Source organism: Palaemon carinicauda, chromosome 25, assembly GCF_036898095.1.
Source record: "Palaemon carinicauda isolate YSFRI2023 chromosome 25, ASM3689809v2, whole genome shotgun sequence".
Classification (NCBI taxonomy): domain Eukaryota; kingdom Metazoa; phylum Arthropoda; class Malacostraca; order Decapoda; family Palaemonidae; genus Palaemon; species Palaemon carinicauda.
In genome coordinates, this window is record NC_090749.1 from 23,111,317 (window position 1) to 23,132,338 (window position 21,022).

Genomic DNA, 21,022 nt, shown 5'->3' on the forward strand with positions numbered 1-21,022 from the left:
ACCGTGTTGACCCATATTAAACAAATTATTTTTGACCAAATGGTTCATTATTTTCTTTTTTATTACCCTCTCATACACTTTCATAATATGTGATGTTAGACTAACAGGTCTATAATTGCTTGCCTCTAGTCTTGATCCACTTTTGAAGATAGGGGTTATATAAGCTAATTTATGTTTAACATATATCTCGCTCATATCTATACTCTGTCTTAGCAGTATTGCAAGTGGCTTCGCGATAGTGTTTGCAGTTTTTTTTAACAAAATCGCTGGAACTCCATATGGTCCGGCTGCCGATCCATTTTTAATTTCGTTTATAGCCGTAACAATATCTACTTCATTAACCCTGGATAGGTACGCTCCTCGGACACCCCTTTGAGGGTATACTCGGACGCGAACGACCCCGACGCCAAAAAAAATTCTTGAAAAATCAGTTTTTGCAGTAACCTCTTTTTTTCTTTTGCCAAAAAAAACTTCAATGAATGCTTAAAACAAATAAATACTACTCATCTGCAGAAAAACTATTTATTATAAATATTTTAAAAAATTAAGTAGAAAATAAAAAAGACCTGACATAAAAATTCATAAAAAAAAAGTTTATACATATATACACAAATCCTTTTAGGAATTGATTCTTGAATGTTTAGGACACATCTTGATGTATTTTGGATGAATTCAGACCCATGGAGGTGAAGATCTGAAATGAGAAAAAAAGGGTAACTTTTTTTGGCCAGAAATATTTGTCCAAATTTCATGAATTTTTTTGGGTACCCAAATGAAATAGGAAGTGGCTAATTTTTTTAGGGAATAAACATATGTTATCCTAAAATAGAAATATGTAAAAAAAATCTTCATTATTTTGTAAATTACATTTATATCAGGGGCCATATCTAAAGGTAATTTTTTGAGTACTTAGAAATTTCGTAAAAAAAATACATATATTTAATATATAATATGATATTTATGCAGGTAAAAATATACCAAAATATCACAAATTCTATAGGGAACAAGAATATATATAGATAGGGCAACTTACGCTTCGGATATGTCCACAAAATGGCCGCCAACCACACTGACTCAGACTCCCTAATCTGCCACTTGAAATGTAGGAAGGGTATGTCAATTTCAAGGTGTTATTTACTAATCTAATTATTATTGGATATGCATAAAAATTGTATGGTGGGTTACTGGATAATTTTCGATTATTTTACGACTATAAAATTAAAATTCTGACCCAAAAAAATTTTTTTGAAGGGAAATAAAATCGAAAAAAAAACAAAAATGTGAAACAATATAATATTTTAGCTAAAAAAATTTGATGATATTCAATCAAAAAAGAAGTAAACAAAATTTTCCGACAAATAAACATCTAGAGGAATCATTACTCTGTGATAGTTCCTTAGTACGTAGAAATTTTGAAAGAAATAGGAAAAAACGAAAAAAGGGCAATCACCGGAAAATCGAACACATACCTATATATACGCCATATCTGGCTAAAAAAAAGATGGCCATGGGTAGCCAGATCATCTAGAAACACTTTCCAACACTATAAAAATATAAGTTTTGCAACACTACTTGCCAATTCCTTACGGTAACATGACTAAGCAAAAAAAATGCAAAACAAATAAAAAGGGGCACTCGCGGAAAAATGGCTAACATTCTAATATACGGCATTTCAGAAAAAAAAAATTCAGCCACGTGCTAGGCAAACCATCAAGGCACATTTTCCGACAAATAAACATCTAAATGAATCATTACTCTGTGATAGTTCCTTAGTACGTAGTAATTTTGAAAGAAATGGGAAAAAATGAAAAAATAGCAATCACAGGAAAATCGAACACATACCTATATATACGCCATATCTGGCTAAAAAAAAAGATAGGCATGGGTAGCCAGATCATCTAGAAACACTTTCCAACACTATAAAATTATAAGTTTTGCGACACTACTTGCCAATTCCTTACAGTAACATGACTAAGCAAAAAAATGCAAAATAAATAAAAAGGGGCACTCGCGGAAAAATGGCTATTCTAATATACGACATTTCAGAAAAAAAAATTTCAGCCACGTGCTAGGCAAACATTCAAGGCACATTTTCCGACAAATAAACATATAAATGAATCATTACTCTGTGATAGTTCCTTAGTACGTAGTAATTTTGAAAGAAATGGGAAAAAACGAAAAAATGGCAATCACAGGAAAATCGAACACATACTTATATATACGCCATATCTGGCTAAAAAAATAGGCATGGGTAGCAAGATCATCTAGAAATACTTTCCAACACTATAAAAATATAAGTTTTGCGACACTACTTGCCAATTCCTTACGGTAACATGACTAAGCAAAAAAATGCAAAACAAATAAAAAGGGGCACTCGCGGGAAAATGCCCAACATTCTAATATACGGCATCTCAGATAAAAAAAAAGACATGCACGTGTTAGCCCAAAACATGAAAAAAAAATCAATAATATACGGCAATTCCTTACTACGTAGTAAATTTTTACAAATATTGAAAAAAAAACAGAAATTGGCAACCGCAGTTAAATACCCAATATACCAATAACTACGTCGTATCTGACAAAAACAAAGTCACGCATGGGTAGCCAGATCATCTAGACACACTTTCCAACACTAAAAAAGCAAAAGTTTTACGACACTATTTGGCAATATCTTACGGAAAAATTACTTGGCAAAAAAATGAAAAAAAAAAATAAAAAAAGGGCACTCGCGGTAAAATGCCCAACATTCTAATATACGGCATCTCAGATAAAAAAAAAGACATGCACGTGTTAGCCCAACCATCAAGGCACACTTTCTAACACATAAACATGAAAAAAAAATCAATAATATACGGCAATTCCTTACTACGTAAAAATTTTTACAAATATTGAAAAAAAAACAGAAATTGGCAACCGCAGTTAAATACCCAATATACCAATAACTACGTCGTATCTGACAAAAACAAAGTCACGCATGGGTAGCCAGATCATCTAGACAAACTTTCCAACACTAAACAAGCAAAAGTTTTACGACACTATTTGGCAATATCTTACGGAAAAATGACTTGGCAAAAAAATGAAAAAAAATGAAAAAGGGGCACTCGCGGTAAAATGGTCCTCGTGGTGATGAACGACATTTTAACTAAAAAAAAAACCATGCACATGGTAGCCAAATAATCCACCAAGACTTTCCACAACTGATAACCTATACAAGTTGCACCATTCTACGACAATTTCATAATACGTAATAACTTTGATAATTATGCAAATTACCTTAGAAGGGTAAACTCGGTCGCGCTCGACCCACCGCGTCTCAGAAATCGGGGAAGGAGTACAGCTACAGCAATGCACATCTGGACACTACTAGAGCGTGTAGGGGAGACACCTCCTGCAGGTCGATCACATACAAATTCAGTCACGGGGGTGAGTCACGTGAGAAAAACCTCTTTTTTTTTTGACGCTCGGGGTCACGTACGACCCACCGTACCTATCCAGGGTTAATATCTATATCCGTTAGATATTCAACATTTTCTTCTCTCATTTCTGTTTCATTATTCTCATTCGCAATTCTTGGCGTGAACTCACTCTTATATTTTTCTGCTAATATGTTGCATATTTCCTTTTTTTCATTCGTTAGCCGTCCTTCAATTCTTAGAGGGCCTATTTCTATTCTCCTTTTATTCATCTTTTTTGCATAGGAGTAAAGTACTTTGGGGTTTCTTTTTATATTTTGAAGTGTCCTTTCTTCTAAGTCCCTTTTTTCATTTTCTTTCGACTGTATAATCTTTTGTTCTGCATTTTCTATCTTACATTTTATTTCCCTCATTTTCCACACATTTTTTTCTTTTGCAAGATTTTTCTTCCACTTTTTAATTTTCTGAAATAAGATCCTTCTGTCTCTTGGTATGTACGTCTTTTGTTTATTGTTTTTTTTCGGTACATATTTTTCAACAATTTTCTCCAGTATTTTGTACAGTATATCCGTATTTACCTGTATATAATCACTTATAAATACATTTTTCCATTCTTTATTCAGTTCTTCATTTATTTCTGACCATTTTATATTCTTACTGTAAAAGTTATATTTTCCATATCCTTCCCAAAGTTTTGTGCTTTTATTAATTCTGTGATCACTTGCTTTGGAATGAACTATCAATTCTATGACATTGTGGTCTGAAATTCCCGTGTTATACACTATTATTTCTTTAACATAATTCACCTCATTCGCAAATACTAGATCTAGGACATTTTCCTTTTTTGTTGGAATGTGGTTTATTTGTTGCATATTATGTTCTAATAGCATATCTTGAAGCTTTTCAAATTGCCTCTTATCTTCTGCGCTACTATTACTATCTTTTTTATATGTATACATACAACCACTTTCTTCTATCCGTTCTTTCCAATCCACGAAAGGAAAGTTAAAATCTCCGGATAGGAGTATATTCCAGTCTTTATGGTTTCTACATATATCATCTATTTTTTCTATTATTATGTCAAACTCCTTAGTGTTTGGGGGTCTGTAAACTACAATATTCATTAGTTTTTCAAATTCAAATTCTACCGCAATCAATTCACATTCTGTGTTGCTGTATTTTTCACATACTTTTCCTTGATTTATGTCTCTTCCATATATTGCGGTTCCCCCTTGATTCCTATTTTTTCTGTCTGATCTATAAGTTTGGAAACCCTTTATTTGGTCATCACTGCCAGTCTCTTGGGAATACCATGTTTCACTTATATTTAATATATCTATTTTTTCAATTTGGGTTAGTTCTTCTAAGAACTCTATTTTCCTTTTAGAGTTACTCGTGACTAAACCCTGTGCATTCATTACTATTATGGTTTGTGTTTCATCCCCATTATTTAATATTGGTAATAATATGGATTCTCCCATGCTTCCTTCCTGTTCTGATATGATGTTCTTTTCTTCATTTCCCGGAATTCTGCCATTAAAAAATCCAACTTTTCTATTATATTTGCTCTTTCGCCTTCATATTTATTTGTGTGTGTATACCTGCAACTGTCCCCATATCTGCACCAACCCCTGGCATTATAGATGCATTCTTTGTAGTTGGGCTCTAAATGTGCAGGTTTGGGTTGAAAGGTCTCATATCTTGGGGCTCTTGGTTCAAAGCGCGGTATATACACGGCCTGCTTTTTTGTTTCTTTTTTTGTTTCTTTTTTGCTTTCATTTTTCTTTTCAGTTTGCTGAGTTTTCTTTCATTCATGGTTGCAGGATGCATATATCGACATTTTTTGTTGTAAATGCATCCTTTTCCTTCTTTTAGGTTTTTGCATATTTTTGGATGGAGATCTCTGCATTCGTCTCCATATCCGTCTAAATACGCACATTTACCATATATTTCATAATTATGGCATATCTTTGGATGCTTGTAGTAGCATCTTTCGCCAAATCTGCAATTCCCTCTTTTCAGCATATTGCAGACTATATCCTTCTTTTCTATTTTTTCTTGTTCTTGCTCTTCCCTAGAATTATGTAGGTCCGGGTAGAGTCTCTTGGGTCTATTATTTGTTTCCATCTGGTAATTTATTTCTTCATAAGTATGTTGTTGGATGGCATCATAGGTTATATCAATGATTTCTTCTGCATCCTTACACATATCCTGTTCATTGTTCTCTTCTTCTTCTTTTTCTTCTTCTTCTTCTTCTGTTTCTTCTTCTTCCTCTTCTTTATCTTCAACTACTTGCAGATTTAGTCTCGACTTAATTATATTTTCTATCCAGACTAAGCATGTTGAGCAGAATACCTTTGTGTCTTTATTTTTTATTTTTTGCTGTATTTCAGCACATGTGGGATGTGTTGGGACATGACAAGGAGAGAGAGAGAGAGAGAGAGAGAGAGAGAGAGAGAGAGAGAGAGAGAGAGGAGAGAGAGAGAGAGAGAGGGGTTGCGTTGCCTCCCTGGTGGATGGGAGAGTTCAAAGATGAGATGGAGGATGCATGAAAGGAATTGTAGGATGGGAGGAACTCTGCCAGTCTGAGTAGAGACTGAGAATCTGTCTATAGAAGGAGTCCTCTGAGGCAGTGTCCCGTGACTAACTTCATCTAGAAAGTACATAAGTAAATCTGTATGAAAGAAAATTGGTTCATCAGGTAATACACAAAGTTACTTGGTGAAGGAGTTTACTGAAAATGCCAAGACCCAAATAAAGTAAGTAACAAAGAACATAAAGAGTTGAAATACAAAGGAAAATGTCGACTGGAGGAATATGAAATGAACATTGCAGAAAGAGCAATATTGGAAACATGGACTGAGTTTATTAGTTGAATAGAAAGACAAAATACTCCTCTCTCTCTCTCTCTCTCTCTCTCTCTCTCTCTCTCTCTCTCTCTCTCTCTCTCTCTCTCCTCTCTCTGTATGAACGACATACTCTCAAGACTCCTGTGGATGAATTCCCTGACAGATCTGAAGATGACTCCAAAGGAAGAAGCTTCAAGTAGATCGCCTTTGAATAAGGTCACATCTATTTTGTCATGAATGAAGTCTATGTGCTGGTTTAGTTCTTCAATAAGCTAGATCATTCGAATGAAGTTTAAGTACGTAGCAACAATTAATATTATAATGAAATGCATGGATTTTGATAACCTGAATATGCAATATGTTAGAATGATAAGGCGGTTTAGACTACTAGATAGACTTTGTTTTGTTACGAACATTACATTCAATGATATTCCCAATTTCATCATAAAATCAAATAAAAAGGATTATCTTGGCCAATTGCATTTGAAATAATTTTCTCCTTACACTTTGAATATAAATTGGTTGATATTTTAGACATTAATGAATTATGTGTCTTAAATTTAGGCTACTTTACAATTTGGACCAAATATTTTCAGACATCGAGCTAACATAAATATCTGTTTTACAGAGTTTTCACCCAAACTTTAAAGTAATTGACGTTATAAATCTTGAAGAAATTTCGATACTTTCTGATCAATATGTTTTCTTGGGCATTCTCCCATTCAAAACTTGTAAACAATGATAAAAGCTTTGACCTTCTTCATTCATTAAGCAACGCATTTGGATTACTCCTACTTGACTCTAACTTGAAGAGATAATCTGATGTGGAATATCTCTTCAGGAATCTGTGAGAGAGAGAGAGAGAGGAGAGAGAGAGAGAGAGAGAGAAGAGAGAGAGAGAGAGAGAGAGAGAGAGAGAGAGAGAGAGAGAGAGAGAGGGGGGGGGGGGGTTTCTTTAATCCCGTCCTGCTTAGGACACAAAAGATGTTTTGGAGAACATCAGAATAAAGTCTGTTTAAGGAGACTTTCCTAAGAAACGTTTTTCTGACACTTTATAATTTTGTGAACTCTATCAATGAGATTTTTACCCTGCATTGTTAGAAAGGGGAATGAGTTGAAAATCTTGTGTTCTGACTGGATTTGTTGAGGAAATTTATTTATGAGACATAATAAGGAAATTTACGTACAAAAGGAAACTATTTCATTTTTTTTACAATTAATGATGTATTTCTCTCTCTCTCTCTCTCTCTCTCAGCTCTCTCTCTCTCTCTCTCTCTCTCTCTCTCTCTCTCTCTCTCTCTCACACATACACAAAGGTCATGGGAGCATCTCTGGTCTTTACTAGAGAAATAGATATCTGTTTGAGGCTCGGGGTGAAGATTGCAGGTTCACCCTCGCCAAGATCCTTGGACATTTGTATCAGAAGCAGGTCTTCTTAATGCTATATAACTTCTATAACATATTTACTTTTCTGGTTTTAATCGAATATTCTTTTAATCTTTATTGATAACAAACGATATCGGTGTCAATGACCTTCGATGTCAGGACGCCAGAGAACTTCAAATCATTCATTCATTCATTCATAAATTAACCGCAGTAAACGGCTACCTAGTTGCTACTTCGAAACCCCAAAGATCATGATACAGATCTCATGAACTTTTTCTTTTGTTCTAACCGTCATCTAAACCTCTAATTGGATGTGTCCAACAGTTCCTGAATGCAAGTTTACAAAAGCAGCTAAACTGAATAAATCAGAATTCCAGTTGGTGGTTACGATAGTCTCCTTCTCTCCCAAGCAGAGATTGGGATTTGCTTCGATTATCAAACGATCCCAAATTCTCTATGAAGAAAACCCCATTAGATTTCAATATTCATATTTTGGCCTAAGAAGTAAATTCTGTATTAGGTAGTTAATCAACTGTTCTGGGTCGTTCTTTTATGTTTGTACTTTCTCCTTTTGATTATTATTAATCGATTCTCTTGAAAAGCAGATAAATATGAGTTTGTACAGCAGTGGAAGGTGAATTCCAAGAAGTTCATCAAGAGGTGAACGCCATTATTGGTATAGATGGATCAGAAGAAAAGTAGCAATGGATCACAATAAAAAAGCTTTATCAAATTTATATTTCAGTACCAATAAAATATGTGTAGTTTGTGAATTCTATACAGACTATGTAATTGCTACTTAAGTAAACGATATACTGCACTTCATCCTTATATTTTAAGAAACTCAGAGAAGAGAGAGAGAGAGAGAGAGAGAGAGAGAGAGAGAGAGGAGAGAGAGAGAGAGAGAGAGAGGAGAGAGAGAGAGAGAGAGAGGGAGAGAGTGAGAGAGAGAGAGAGATGCCTTTGACAATACTAATTCTACACCTTTCTATACCGTTGATATCCGACATGACTTCTAGATATTGGCAAATCATTTTAACATGAAAAGAAATCTGCCGAAATAGGAAGCATTAAAATGATCTAGATGGTCATATCTGTGATTTAGGTGGGAATAAATATTACGAAATAACTGCATTCCATAATACATTATATTAAATATAAATTACTGTATGAAACATGTAATATCCTGACTTCCTTTTCAAGAATTTATTGACTTGAAGTTTTTTTCTTTGTTGAGAATATTCTTCGAAAATAGAAGAGAAATGTAAAAGAAAATGAGCCAATATATTGCAAATATATATATATATATATATATATATATATATATATATATATATATATATATAGATAGATAGATAGATAGATAGATACATATATATGTGTGTGGATACATATATATATATATATATATATATATATATATATATATATATATATATATATATATATATATATATTATAATATATATATATATATATATATACGTATGTATGTATGTATGTATGCATGTATGTATGTATGTATATATATATATATATATATATATATATATATATATATATATATATATATATATATATTTATATATATATATATATATATATATAAACCACCCTGCATCTCCTGTGTGTTACCATGATCAGCAAAGCTCTAATAGTCGGGGGCCTCCCTTACTAGGTTGGTTTGCTGTTAAAATTACTTGATAAACCTCTAGGCCAGAACGAGCAGAAATTCCAGCACTCTATTTTTGTATAAGGAAAATGGCTAAGATATTAATACTTAATAGTAATACTCTCTCTCTCTCTCTCTCTCTCTCTCTCTCTCTCTCTCTCTCTCTCTCTCTCTCTCTCTCTCTCTCTCTCTCTTAGGGTTGATTCAGAGTAATGGAGGATAATGTTGACCCCGGACTATCCTCAGTTAGTACCTAGTGTAGCTCTTTCAGCAGGAAAGCTTTTGCACATGATCATAGAATCTATAGATCGTCTTACCAAGGTAAGAGTAGATCATTTTAGGGCAACAATTGCAGTACATAAGACGACATTTGTTCTTTTGTAATACTTTTTTGTATAATGTAATGTTTGGTAACATACTACCCATCAATTAATGTGACGGAATCTAAATAATCTCATTTAACAATTCAATACATATATTGATGATTACCGGCGTCAAATGGAAAATTTATATAAGATACGCTCATTTTATATTATGAAATCAATATATTTCAAAATTTGTCATGAAATAGATATATGTGACGTGAGCAACTGCAAACGAAAGGTTTTCATTGAAATCACATAATATATTTTCTGCAACTTAATATATGACGTCACCAAACCTAAGTAATATTGCTATTTAGATTCTTAATTTTAGGTTCGGCTACGACGAATATTTATTGAAGCTAGTAATAGTAGAAGGATATTTGGAAAACTTGAATGAAAGATGCATTCATAACTTTTCTCATATCAATTAATCAGTAGTTAGATAATAAAGAATAATGGGAGATATATTTCTATTGGTTTATGTCTCATGCATGTTTTGTTTTATTTAATTCTTAACAGATTTCTTTTTGCAAATGCAATTGTCTTTTTCTTCACTTTTATCTTTTTTATATTCCGACAATTCTCACTTACAGATTTTCCTCGATAGAAAGAGCAAATTTAGAAAGACAAAAAGTGGGAATAAATATCAGGTTAAAAAGCAAGAATGAAAACATTATGTATAATTCTTCTCTCTCTCTCTCTCTCTCTCTCTCTCTCTCTCTCTCTCTCTCTCTCTGAAGGAAAGATAATTTAGAGAAATCATATGCTATTTATAGTTACTCATTTGAATAATCTTAATCGAATAAACTTATAAATAGCATATGATTTCTCTAGATTATCTTTCCTTCAGAGAGAGAGAGAGAGAGAGAGAGAGAGAGAGAGAGAGAGAGAGAGAGAGAGAGAGAGAGAGAGAGTAATGGCATTTTCCTCCGGTGTTGACGGAACGAGGGACCCGTAAGATGATGAATAATACAAACTGGAATTATGATCCCTCTGCAATGGGGTTTCTTCTTCTTCTGATGTTTATTTGATGATATTAAAGAGCATGAAGCCTCATAAAAGAATATTATTTTAGTTGTTCATAATGTTTCCAGTTGTAAATAGATTTATTTGTTATATGTATTACTTCGTTTAATTTACTTTGGATGTCTATAATGTTCTAACTATGATGAGAAGAAGAGATCTTTTAGAGGTAGATTAAGAGAGAGAGAGAGAGAGAGAGAGAGAGAGAGAGAGAGAGAGAGAGAGAGAGAGAGAGAGAGAGAGAGAGAGAGAGCAAGCAGTATAAGAGGCAGTAGACAAAATGGACTATTTTGGAGGAAATGGTAACAACGTATCGATTAAATGTTATTGACTTCAAAGGGAAAATGCAGATGTGAAATGACAATTGGATCTTCATCATATTTCAAAAGATTTTGGAAAGCGAAAGATCTGTGATTTGAGTTTCTAAGAAGATTCAATCCTTAAATTACCTAAGTGACTTTATTCAATTTGAATAAAGGTAATCGTAGGTCACGATTAGAAAAATTCAGAGAATTGAAATCAATGGAAGTTTCAAACGATTAATCATAATTTTTCCATCTTTAACGAGAAGACAATAAATGTGATCCAATTACAATTACATTTATGCCTGAATGTAATTACAGCCGATTCCAAAATTGGAAGATAATTAATTATTTCGATACACTTTATTTGTAACAAATTGTCAATCGCGAATCTGCAGAAGTTGGCCAGCCACCCCCGCCCCCGCCCCCTCTTCACCAAAATTCCATTAGGGGAAAAAAAGGAAGATTTTTGTGTTCTGAAAATATGAATTTGACAAGAATTTGATAAGATGGTGAAATCTCCTCCAGCTAAGATATGGCTTTGTGATGAGAAGAGGAGAAAGATTAGAAGAGTAGAAGAGGAGGAGAGAGCGGATGAGGAGTAGGAGAGGGAAAGCATTCGGTGAAGAAGTAGGGAAGGAGAGAAAGAGGAAGGAAGAAAAGAATAAAATCTAACATCGTCGTGAAACTCACCGAGGTAGAATTTTTCTTAGTGTAAAATTTCTAGATCTACTGTGTGGTATCATGAGTGAGTGCAATATAAGGTGACCGGCATAGAATAGGCAATGTTTGTGGCATATGCAATAACAAAAACAACAACAACAAACTACAACAACAACAACAACAAATGCAACCACTTCTATTCTGTTACAGGACAGAGGCCTTAGACATGTCCTTAGCCGTGTCTTGGGTTTGGCCATTTAACTCACCAGGGTCAATGTGGATTGGTCATGGTGAAAGACTTTAGTCTGATCTCTCAAAACAAACCAACCTAGTATGGGGGCTATGACTAGCATAGCTTAGCTGATCCTGGCAATACATAAACCAGCGGTTCCCAAATAGGGGAAAATAATCCAACGGAGGTTAATTTTGCATTTTATGGAGGTAATGACAGTTTTTATTTTGATATCCTTAATATCAAATTATATTAAGGATCAATTAATTTCCCAGGTAAAAAAAGTGATATCTTCGCCGTTCAACTGAATGAAACAAATGATGTTGCGAAGAATGCACAATTAATGGTATAAATCCGGTTTAAAGGAGAAGGGAGATTTAAGATGATCTACTTATGTGCAGACAGTGCAGTCCACTTCAAACGACCAGATATGCAACTAGATTGGAAAAAAAAAAACTGCATTGGAGTAACAACATATTGTGTGCCATCTATGCCATGTGTTAACTTGGGATTTTTGGCGTATATGAAAAAGGAAAATCCTTCTGGTCTTGTAACACTGTATTATCCATCGTCAAGCACTGGCAGTAAAGTATGAGTGACCTGTTTTGAAGGAGGTGATGTGTGATGTCATGGAAATAGTTAATTACATCAAGTCAAGTGCTTCAAACTCAAGACTGTTTATTTCTTTGTGTGGAGACATTGATTCTGAACATAAGTGTCTGTTGTATTATGATCCAAGGTAATCCGAGGTAATGTTCTTGAACGAGTATTTCAGCTCAAAACTGAGATTGAAATATTTTTGGATGATGAGGGACACAATTCAGCAGGGAAACAGATCAAACTCTCCCAATTTACTGTAGAAAATGCAGCTATTCTGTAATTTTCTATTTTGAGTCCCAAATATCCATTTTGCTACGAGATACTTGTGCTTTTCATTTATCAAGATAACATTTTCTTTTGGTCCTTACCGTGATGTGTTCAGGGCATTTATTTGCAAAAATATGTCTACTAAATAGCACAGAAGGGAAATCTGATCTAAAAGGGATTTCCATTCTGTTATATTTAGTAGACATATTTTTGCATATAAATGCTCTGAACACATCACGGTAAGGACCTGAAGAAAATGTTATCTTATTAAATGAAAAAGTACAAACATTTCGTAGCAATATGGATATTTGGGACTCAAAATTGAAAACTAACAGAATAGCTGCAATTTCTAAGTTATAAGAGTTTTTGGAAGATACAGATTCTATATACTTGAGTGATATGCAGCGAATAATGAGTGTGCATTTAAATAGTCTGTCTCTGAGGATGAAATGATATTTCTATGAAATTAACCCACTCAACAATGCTTGGATTCAAAATCCATTCACACGTAACATTAAACATCTGCCAGATGAGCCAAGCGAACTCGCAGAAGAAATACTTAAAACAAAATCAAGCAACCCCATACAAGAGGAGTTTAACCCCGTGAAATTATTTTCATTTGGGATTAGCTGTAACAAAGAGTTCCCTGGTAAGTTTAGAGCCAGTTAAGATGCTTTTACCATTTGGTTTAACTTAGAAGTGTGTGGTTGACGTTTCAGATCTTTTGACCATCCGAAGACAGAAATAGACTAAACCCAGGAAATCACATCTGAAGTTCACTTAAAAATTTATCTGCTCGCATTACTGTATATATCTCAAACTGTTGTTATTATTCACACCACTGAAGATTTTTGTTAAGTACACATATATTTTTCTCTACTTATTTTCAACTGAAGGTGTGATTATTCACATAAAATTATTTGGTTTATTTCCCGCAGAAGTTTTTATTGATTTATTTGTCTTTTTTACCCCATTGAACATTATTTTAATTATATATTCTCTCCGTTTATTTTCAACCTTATTATATGTATGCATTTATTTTATTTACAACAGAAGTAATAGTAGTTCTGGATATACTTGCCTCAATGGTAAACAAATAAAGGAAGATTCAACCAGGTAAAATCGTTTGTTTTACCTTACTCATGTACAAAATGATAGAAATGGTGTAAGGGTAACGAGCAATGGCATTTTGGAAAAAAATGGGTAATGACCAAAAGTAATTGGGAACCACTGACATAACCCTTTCACCCCGTCAAGATATTTTGAAAGAGTAAAAAGTCTTTTAGTTATAGAAAGAACACCATCACCGATACTGTCACATCTGCAAACATTTGCAATGGACTGCCAATGTCTTCCAAAGTCAACAGTAAAAGGAAGTAATTTCCTCGGTCTTGCCACTGTATTATGTATTAAGGGTTCGCTCTGGAGAGAGAGAGAGAGAGAGAGAGAGAGAGAGAGAGAGAGAGAGAGAGAGAGAGATTTAGTATTGATGCGATGTTCCATTAGGAAATAAAAGTGTATATTTCAGATACCCTATGGTTCCTATGATTTCATGTAATTTATGAATGTATTCTAATCAGTGTGTGTCATATTTCCGATGACTCATGATGGAATGAAATGAGAATTGTGATGAACACGTTTGCGGGAATACAAAAGAACGACGGAAGAGACATTGTCCATCTGGGGAATACGGTTTTGCGGGAAGGGATGAAGGGATTGACATGAGTCACGTGATAATATCAATAGAATTGTCATTTTCATAGAAATGGTGATATGGGAATTTGACAACAAAATCCAAGCGAGATCCCTTATAGATGGAGTTATTCTCAGAATCCCTTTAGTAAAAATTAGAAAATACAAATTCCATAAAGATGAAGTTACTTTGAAATGAATGTTCCTGCAGTTTTGTATCTAACTGGAATGCCATTACCTATGAAATTGGATCAGTAATTGCACAACTAATGATTAGTAGTGTCCATATAATCAATTCTATTAGTGAAAGTTTAATGATAATTGCCTCTGTGAAGATGGAGTCTTCTTCACTTCGCTTTCTTTCTTTTTTTCATTTTATCAATCTTAAAGATACTGCTCGAGTTGATCTGCTAAGAAACTGATTCATGATATCATTACTTTAATCAGCTAGTTGCTAAGGCTAATGCCGTTAGAAATAAATATGGAATTTTGATTAATGCAAAACAATAAAATGAGGAAAATACAATTAGGAATATTCAAGTAGATCTGTCTTTTTCACTGGTTGACTAATTTAATATAAATCTCAATTCCTGATGTATTTTCTTTTTTGATGGATGAACCTCAGTTGTAACTTTTCTTCTTTCAAATTCTGTCCAGAATTTTTTTTTTTCACTAAGAAAAGACGCAAGATTTCTGTAGTGAATTTCATTGGAGAAATATAAATTCACAATTGAGAAAACTTGATAAAGATCTTATGATCAGAACATAATCGTCAGCATCATTTGAAAACTTTACTGGGGGATCACCTTATCAAAGTATAGTTTTTGGCAAAGTTTAAATCTTAAAAATGCATAACGATTTAATATGGATAAAAAGTTTATCATTTAACGATGTCGATATCTAAAGACTTTCTAAAAAAAATTTGATTAAAGATATTGAAGACAAAGCGATACTTTTTCACAAAGAAAATGGATTTCATGACAGAGTCAAATCCAATTAGCTTTCATTAAGACAAGAATTTCAGTGATTCCAATTGGAATCTACTCTCTAATCTTGTTGTTTTAGTTTAGTTGAAGAAATTCTCAAGGAAATGGAGGAATGCAATGAGTATAGATTATGTTAATTTATTCTTCAACTTTTTCCCTTTCAACAAAACCTTTGAGAATTTTCCTTTCCGACATAATTCCAAAAGACCATGCTAAGAAGTATTAAAGTATTCGTTAAACAAAAGACAATCATTTTACTAAAACATTTACATGATATAATAACTAAAGAGGAATTAGTCTTAGAATGCCTAAAGCTTCTTTAAATGAGAATGTTAAAAAACAGAAAAATATTATCCTTGCTATAAATATTATATAAATTGAAAAACGCAAATATCTTAGAATTCTAAAAAAGAGAAAACGTTACCATTTGCCAACGGATAGATAAAATGTATTTCAAAACATCAATTTTTTTTTTTTTTTGAAGTTGGTTCTTCAATGAATGAATGAATTGCAATGAATGTCACCCATTATGACACTACTTCCAACGTACAAATACCCTCCATTTGCTTCATTTGAAAAAGAGTAATCAAATGACAACATCAATTGGGAATTTCGCTTCATTTGTTGAATATAGTGCACTTATAAATACTTAAAGGACAATGAACGAAATGGGCTAGTGCATATTATGCATGAATGTGGAAGTGTCCGTTTTTTCCTACTGAATTCTTATACCGAATGACATTTCGTTTTACGCTTTATATTACGAGAACATATTCCCACTGAATGTGCGTACGAGAGTCTCTTTATTTAATCCATTTGTATCAGCATTGCTTCCTTCCATCCACGTAATCTTCACAACCTATCGGAAAGTAATATTCCTTCCCAGATGAACCCCTTACAATGCCAATGGCTCAACAACTCACCCATAGGCCAATTTCCACATTCGTTAAAGATGAGCTGCATTTCATTGACCGTCTTGATATCGCATTAGGGTTTAGAAAGTTAGATTTCGTCGTTGTTCGTTAGGACAAGATTTTATTCTAAAGAAGGAGGTCTTTTTTTGGTTAATAAAGCCTTATTTTATATTTTCCTTTTTCACCTTTTTGTTTTGAGATCTATTTGAAGGAGGACTGTTATCATGAGCAACTTTATACTATAGTTAAGAGGCCTTCTTTTGCATATCATATTCTTTGTCTCATCTACTTTACCTGTAGTTATGGGAATATGAAAACCTTTAATAACCAAACAACCAGATGTCCCTGAATCTGAAGATCCACTTCCCCAAAGGGAAGTCTCATGGTGACATAAATTATTCATTCCAATTCTAGAGAGTTTTGTATGAATATTCAAATGATGTACCATCTATAAAAGGGCTATTTTCCTTCTTACTTCATGTCCTGGGTAAGTATTCCCATATTTAAGATAGAGTAAGAAGTGCAGATAAGTTTTTTTTTCTCTATTGTAAAGTTATCCTTTAATGATGATGTGATGAAATTAGATCAATGTTTCAAATGTCTTATTCACTTTTATTTGATTTTTTGTCCGAGAAAAGACAGTAATTTTTGTAGACGAAAATCAGCGAATAGTTATTGAAAATATTTTCCTTTTCAAATAGGCTGTTTTTTTTAATTATCTGATTTCCATTTCATAAGGTAATAATGACATTGATTCTTCCATTGCCATACATTGTTGTTTTACAGTTACCGAAACACTAAGCATCTTTAACAAAGATTGTGTATTCGGAATTGAGTGAATATTGGTTCAATGCACACATATTTATATACTTGCAGACACGTACTGTTGCTTAAACATGAATATCGAATTCAATAATGAATAAGTATTAAGAAAGTCTAGAAACAACACACAGGCCTACAGTATATACAAATGATGTGACACATAGCGTATAGACTAAGAAGATGCAATTCAAACATCCTACTGAACAGAACATGCCCACTCTTCAAGAACCTTATAGTCTTGGTTAGTGACATAGCCTCTGTATCATGGTACTCCACTGTCTTGGATTAGAATTCTTTCAGAGTTCCATTTGGACACCACGTCTATAACTGTTACCTTATTTTATGCTGTTTCGGTATAAACTCAATGCAGCTTCTCCTATAACTTCAATCTCTTCTGACTACAGTAGATTAATATCTAAATTTCTTAATTATATTAATGAAACGAAAGCTCTGCAAAATTATCATATCACATTAGCTTTTCATGTGGCATATTTTATTGCTATTAGGAAAAAATTACTTTCAGTGTAAAACAATTATTTATTACATTTAAAATAGTTGCCTGACTTGTCTCTCTAAACAGGTATGAAATGAGTTGTTATTTAGATGTAATCTAACTCCAGATAATTGAAATTCTGATGTGTTGAATATTAAAGCATCACAAGTTACTTTTTTATGAACATATACTGCAGTCCCTAAAGTATTGGGAGAAGGGATTGAGCGAGATGCCAACTTATAGTTTCCTATTGAAGGAACAGTATCATTAGTATGTTGCAAGCATATTGCAATAGGGTTATAATTTTTCTATAGTCTTTGGATTTCCCCTAGATGTAAACGAGTTTTAACCCTGGATAGGTACGCTCCTCGGACACCCCTTTAAGGGTATACTCGGACGCAGTAACCTCCTTTTTTCTTTTGCCAAAAAAAACATCAATGAATGCTTAAAACAACTGTAAAGATAAATACTACTCATCTGCAGAAAAACTATTTATTATAAATATTTTAAAAAAATTAAGTAGAAAAAAAAGACCTGACATAAAAATTCATAAAAAAAAGTTTATACATATATACACAAATCCTTTTAGGAATTGATTCTTGAATGTTTAGGACACATCTTGATGTATTTTGGATGAAGTCAGACCCATGGAGGTGAAGATCTGAAATGAGAAAAAAAGGGTAACTTTTTTTGGCCAAAAAAATTTGTCCAAATTTCATGAATTTTTTTGGGTACCCAAATGGAATAGGAAGTGGCTAATTTTTTTAGGGAATAAACATATGTTATCCTAAAATAGAAATATGTAAAAAAATCTTCATTATTTTGTAAATTACATTTATATCAGGGGCCATATCTAAAGGTAATTTTTTGAGTACTTAGAAATTTCGTAAAAAAATACATATATTTAATATATAATATGATATTTATGCAGGTAAAAATATACCAAAATATCACAAATTCTATAGGGAACAAGAATATATATAGATAGGGCAGCTTACGCTTCGGATATGTCCACAAAATGGCCGCCAACCACACTGACTCAGACTCCCTTATCTGCCACTTGAAATGTAGGAAGGGTATGTCAATTTCAAGGTGTTATTTACTAATCTAATTATTATTGGATATGCATAAAAATTGTATGGTGGGTTGCTGGATAATTTTCGATTATTTTACGACTATGAAATTAAAATTCTGACCCAGAAAAATTTTTTTGAAGGGAAATAAAATCGAAAAAAAAAAAAATGTAAAACAATATAATATTTTAGCTAAAAAAATTTGATGATATTCAATCAAAAAAAAAGTAAACAAAATTTTCCGACAAATAAACATCTAGAGGAATCATTACTCTGTGATAGTTCCTTAGTACGTAGTAATTTTGAAAGAATTGGGAAAAAACGAAAAAATGGCAATCACCGGAAAATCGAACACATACTTATATATACGCCATATCTGGCTAAAAAAAAGATAGGCATGGGTAGCCAGATCATCTAGAAACACTTTCCAACACTATAAAAATATAAGTTTTGCGACACTACTTGCCAATTCCATACGGTAACATGACTAAGCAAAAAAATGCAAAACAAATAAAAAGGGGCACTCGCGGAAAAATGGCTAACATTCTAATATACGGCATTTCAGAAAAAAAAAATTCAGCCACGTGCTAGGCAAACCATCAAGGCACATTTTCCGACAAATAAACATCTAAATGAATAATTACTCTGTGATAGTTCCTTAGTACGTAGTAATTTTGAAAGAAATGGGAAAAAAAGAAATAATGGCAATCACAGGAAAATCGAACACATACCTATATATACGCCATATCTGGCTAAAAAAAGAAGATAGGCATGGGTAGCCAGATCATCTAGAAACACTTTCCAACACTATAAAATTATAAGTTTTGCGACACTACTTGCCAATTCCTTACGGTAACATGACTAAGCAAAAAAATGCAAAACAAATAAAAAGGGGCACTCGTGGAAAAATGGCCATTCTAATATACGGCATTTCAGAAAAAAAAAATTTCAGCCACGTGCTAGGCAAACCATCAAGGCACATTTTCCGACAAATAAACATATAAATGAAATATTACTCTGTGATAGTTCCTTAGTATGTAGTAATTTTGAAAGAAATGGGAAAAAACGAAAAAATGGCAATCACAGGAAAATCGAACACATACTTATATATACGCCATATCTGGTTAAAAAAAAAAATAGGCATGGGTAGCCAGATCATCTAGAAACACTTTCCAACACTATAAAAATATAAGTTTTGAGACACTACTTGCCAATTCCTTACGGTAACATGACTAAGCAAAAAAATGCAAAACAAATAAAAAGGGGCACTCGCGGAAAAATGCCCAACATTCTAATATATGGCATCTCAGATAAAAAAAAAGACATGCACGTGTTAGCCCAACCATCAAGGCACACTTTCTAACACATAAACATGAAAAAAAAATCAATAATATACGGCAATTCCTTACTACGTAGTAAATTTTTACAAATATTGAAAAAAAAAACAGAAATTGGCAACCGCAGTTAAATACCCAATATACCAATAACTACGTCGTATCTGACAAAAACAAAATCACGCATGGGTAGCCAGATCATCTAGACACACTTTCCAACACTAAAAAAGCAAAAGTTTTACGACACTATTTCGCAATATCTTACGAAAAAATGACTTGGCAAAAAAATGAAAAAAAATGAAAAAGGGACACTCGCGGTAAAATGCCCGACATTCTAATATACGGCATCTCAGATAAAAAAAAAGACATGCACGTGTTAGCCCAACCATCAAGGCACACTTTCTAACACATAAACATGAAAAAAAAATGAATAATATACGGCAATTCCTTACTACGTAGTAATTTTTACAAATATTGAAAAAAAACAGAAATTGGTAACCGCAGTTAAATACCCAATATGCCAATAACTACGTCGTATCTGACAAAAACAAAGTCATGCATGGGTAGCCAGATCATCTAGACACACTTTCCAACACTAAACAAGCAAAAGTTTTACGACCCTATTTGGCAATATCTTACGGAAAAATGACTTGGCAAAAAAATTTAAAAAAATGAAAAAGGGGCACTCGCGGTAAAATGGTCCTCGTGGTGATGAACGACATTTTAACTAAAAAAAAAAATCATGCACATGGTAGCCAAACAATCCACCAAGACTTTCCACAACTGATAACCTATACAAGTTACACCATTCTACGACAATTTCATAATACGTAATAACTTTGATAATTATGCAAACTACCTTAGAAGGGTAAACTCGGTCGCGCTCGACCCCGACGCGTCTCAGAAATCGGGGAAGGAGTACAGCTACAGCAATGC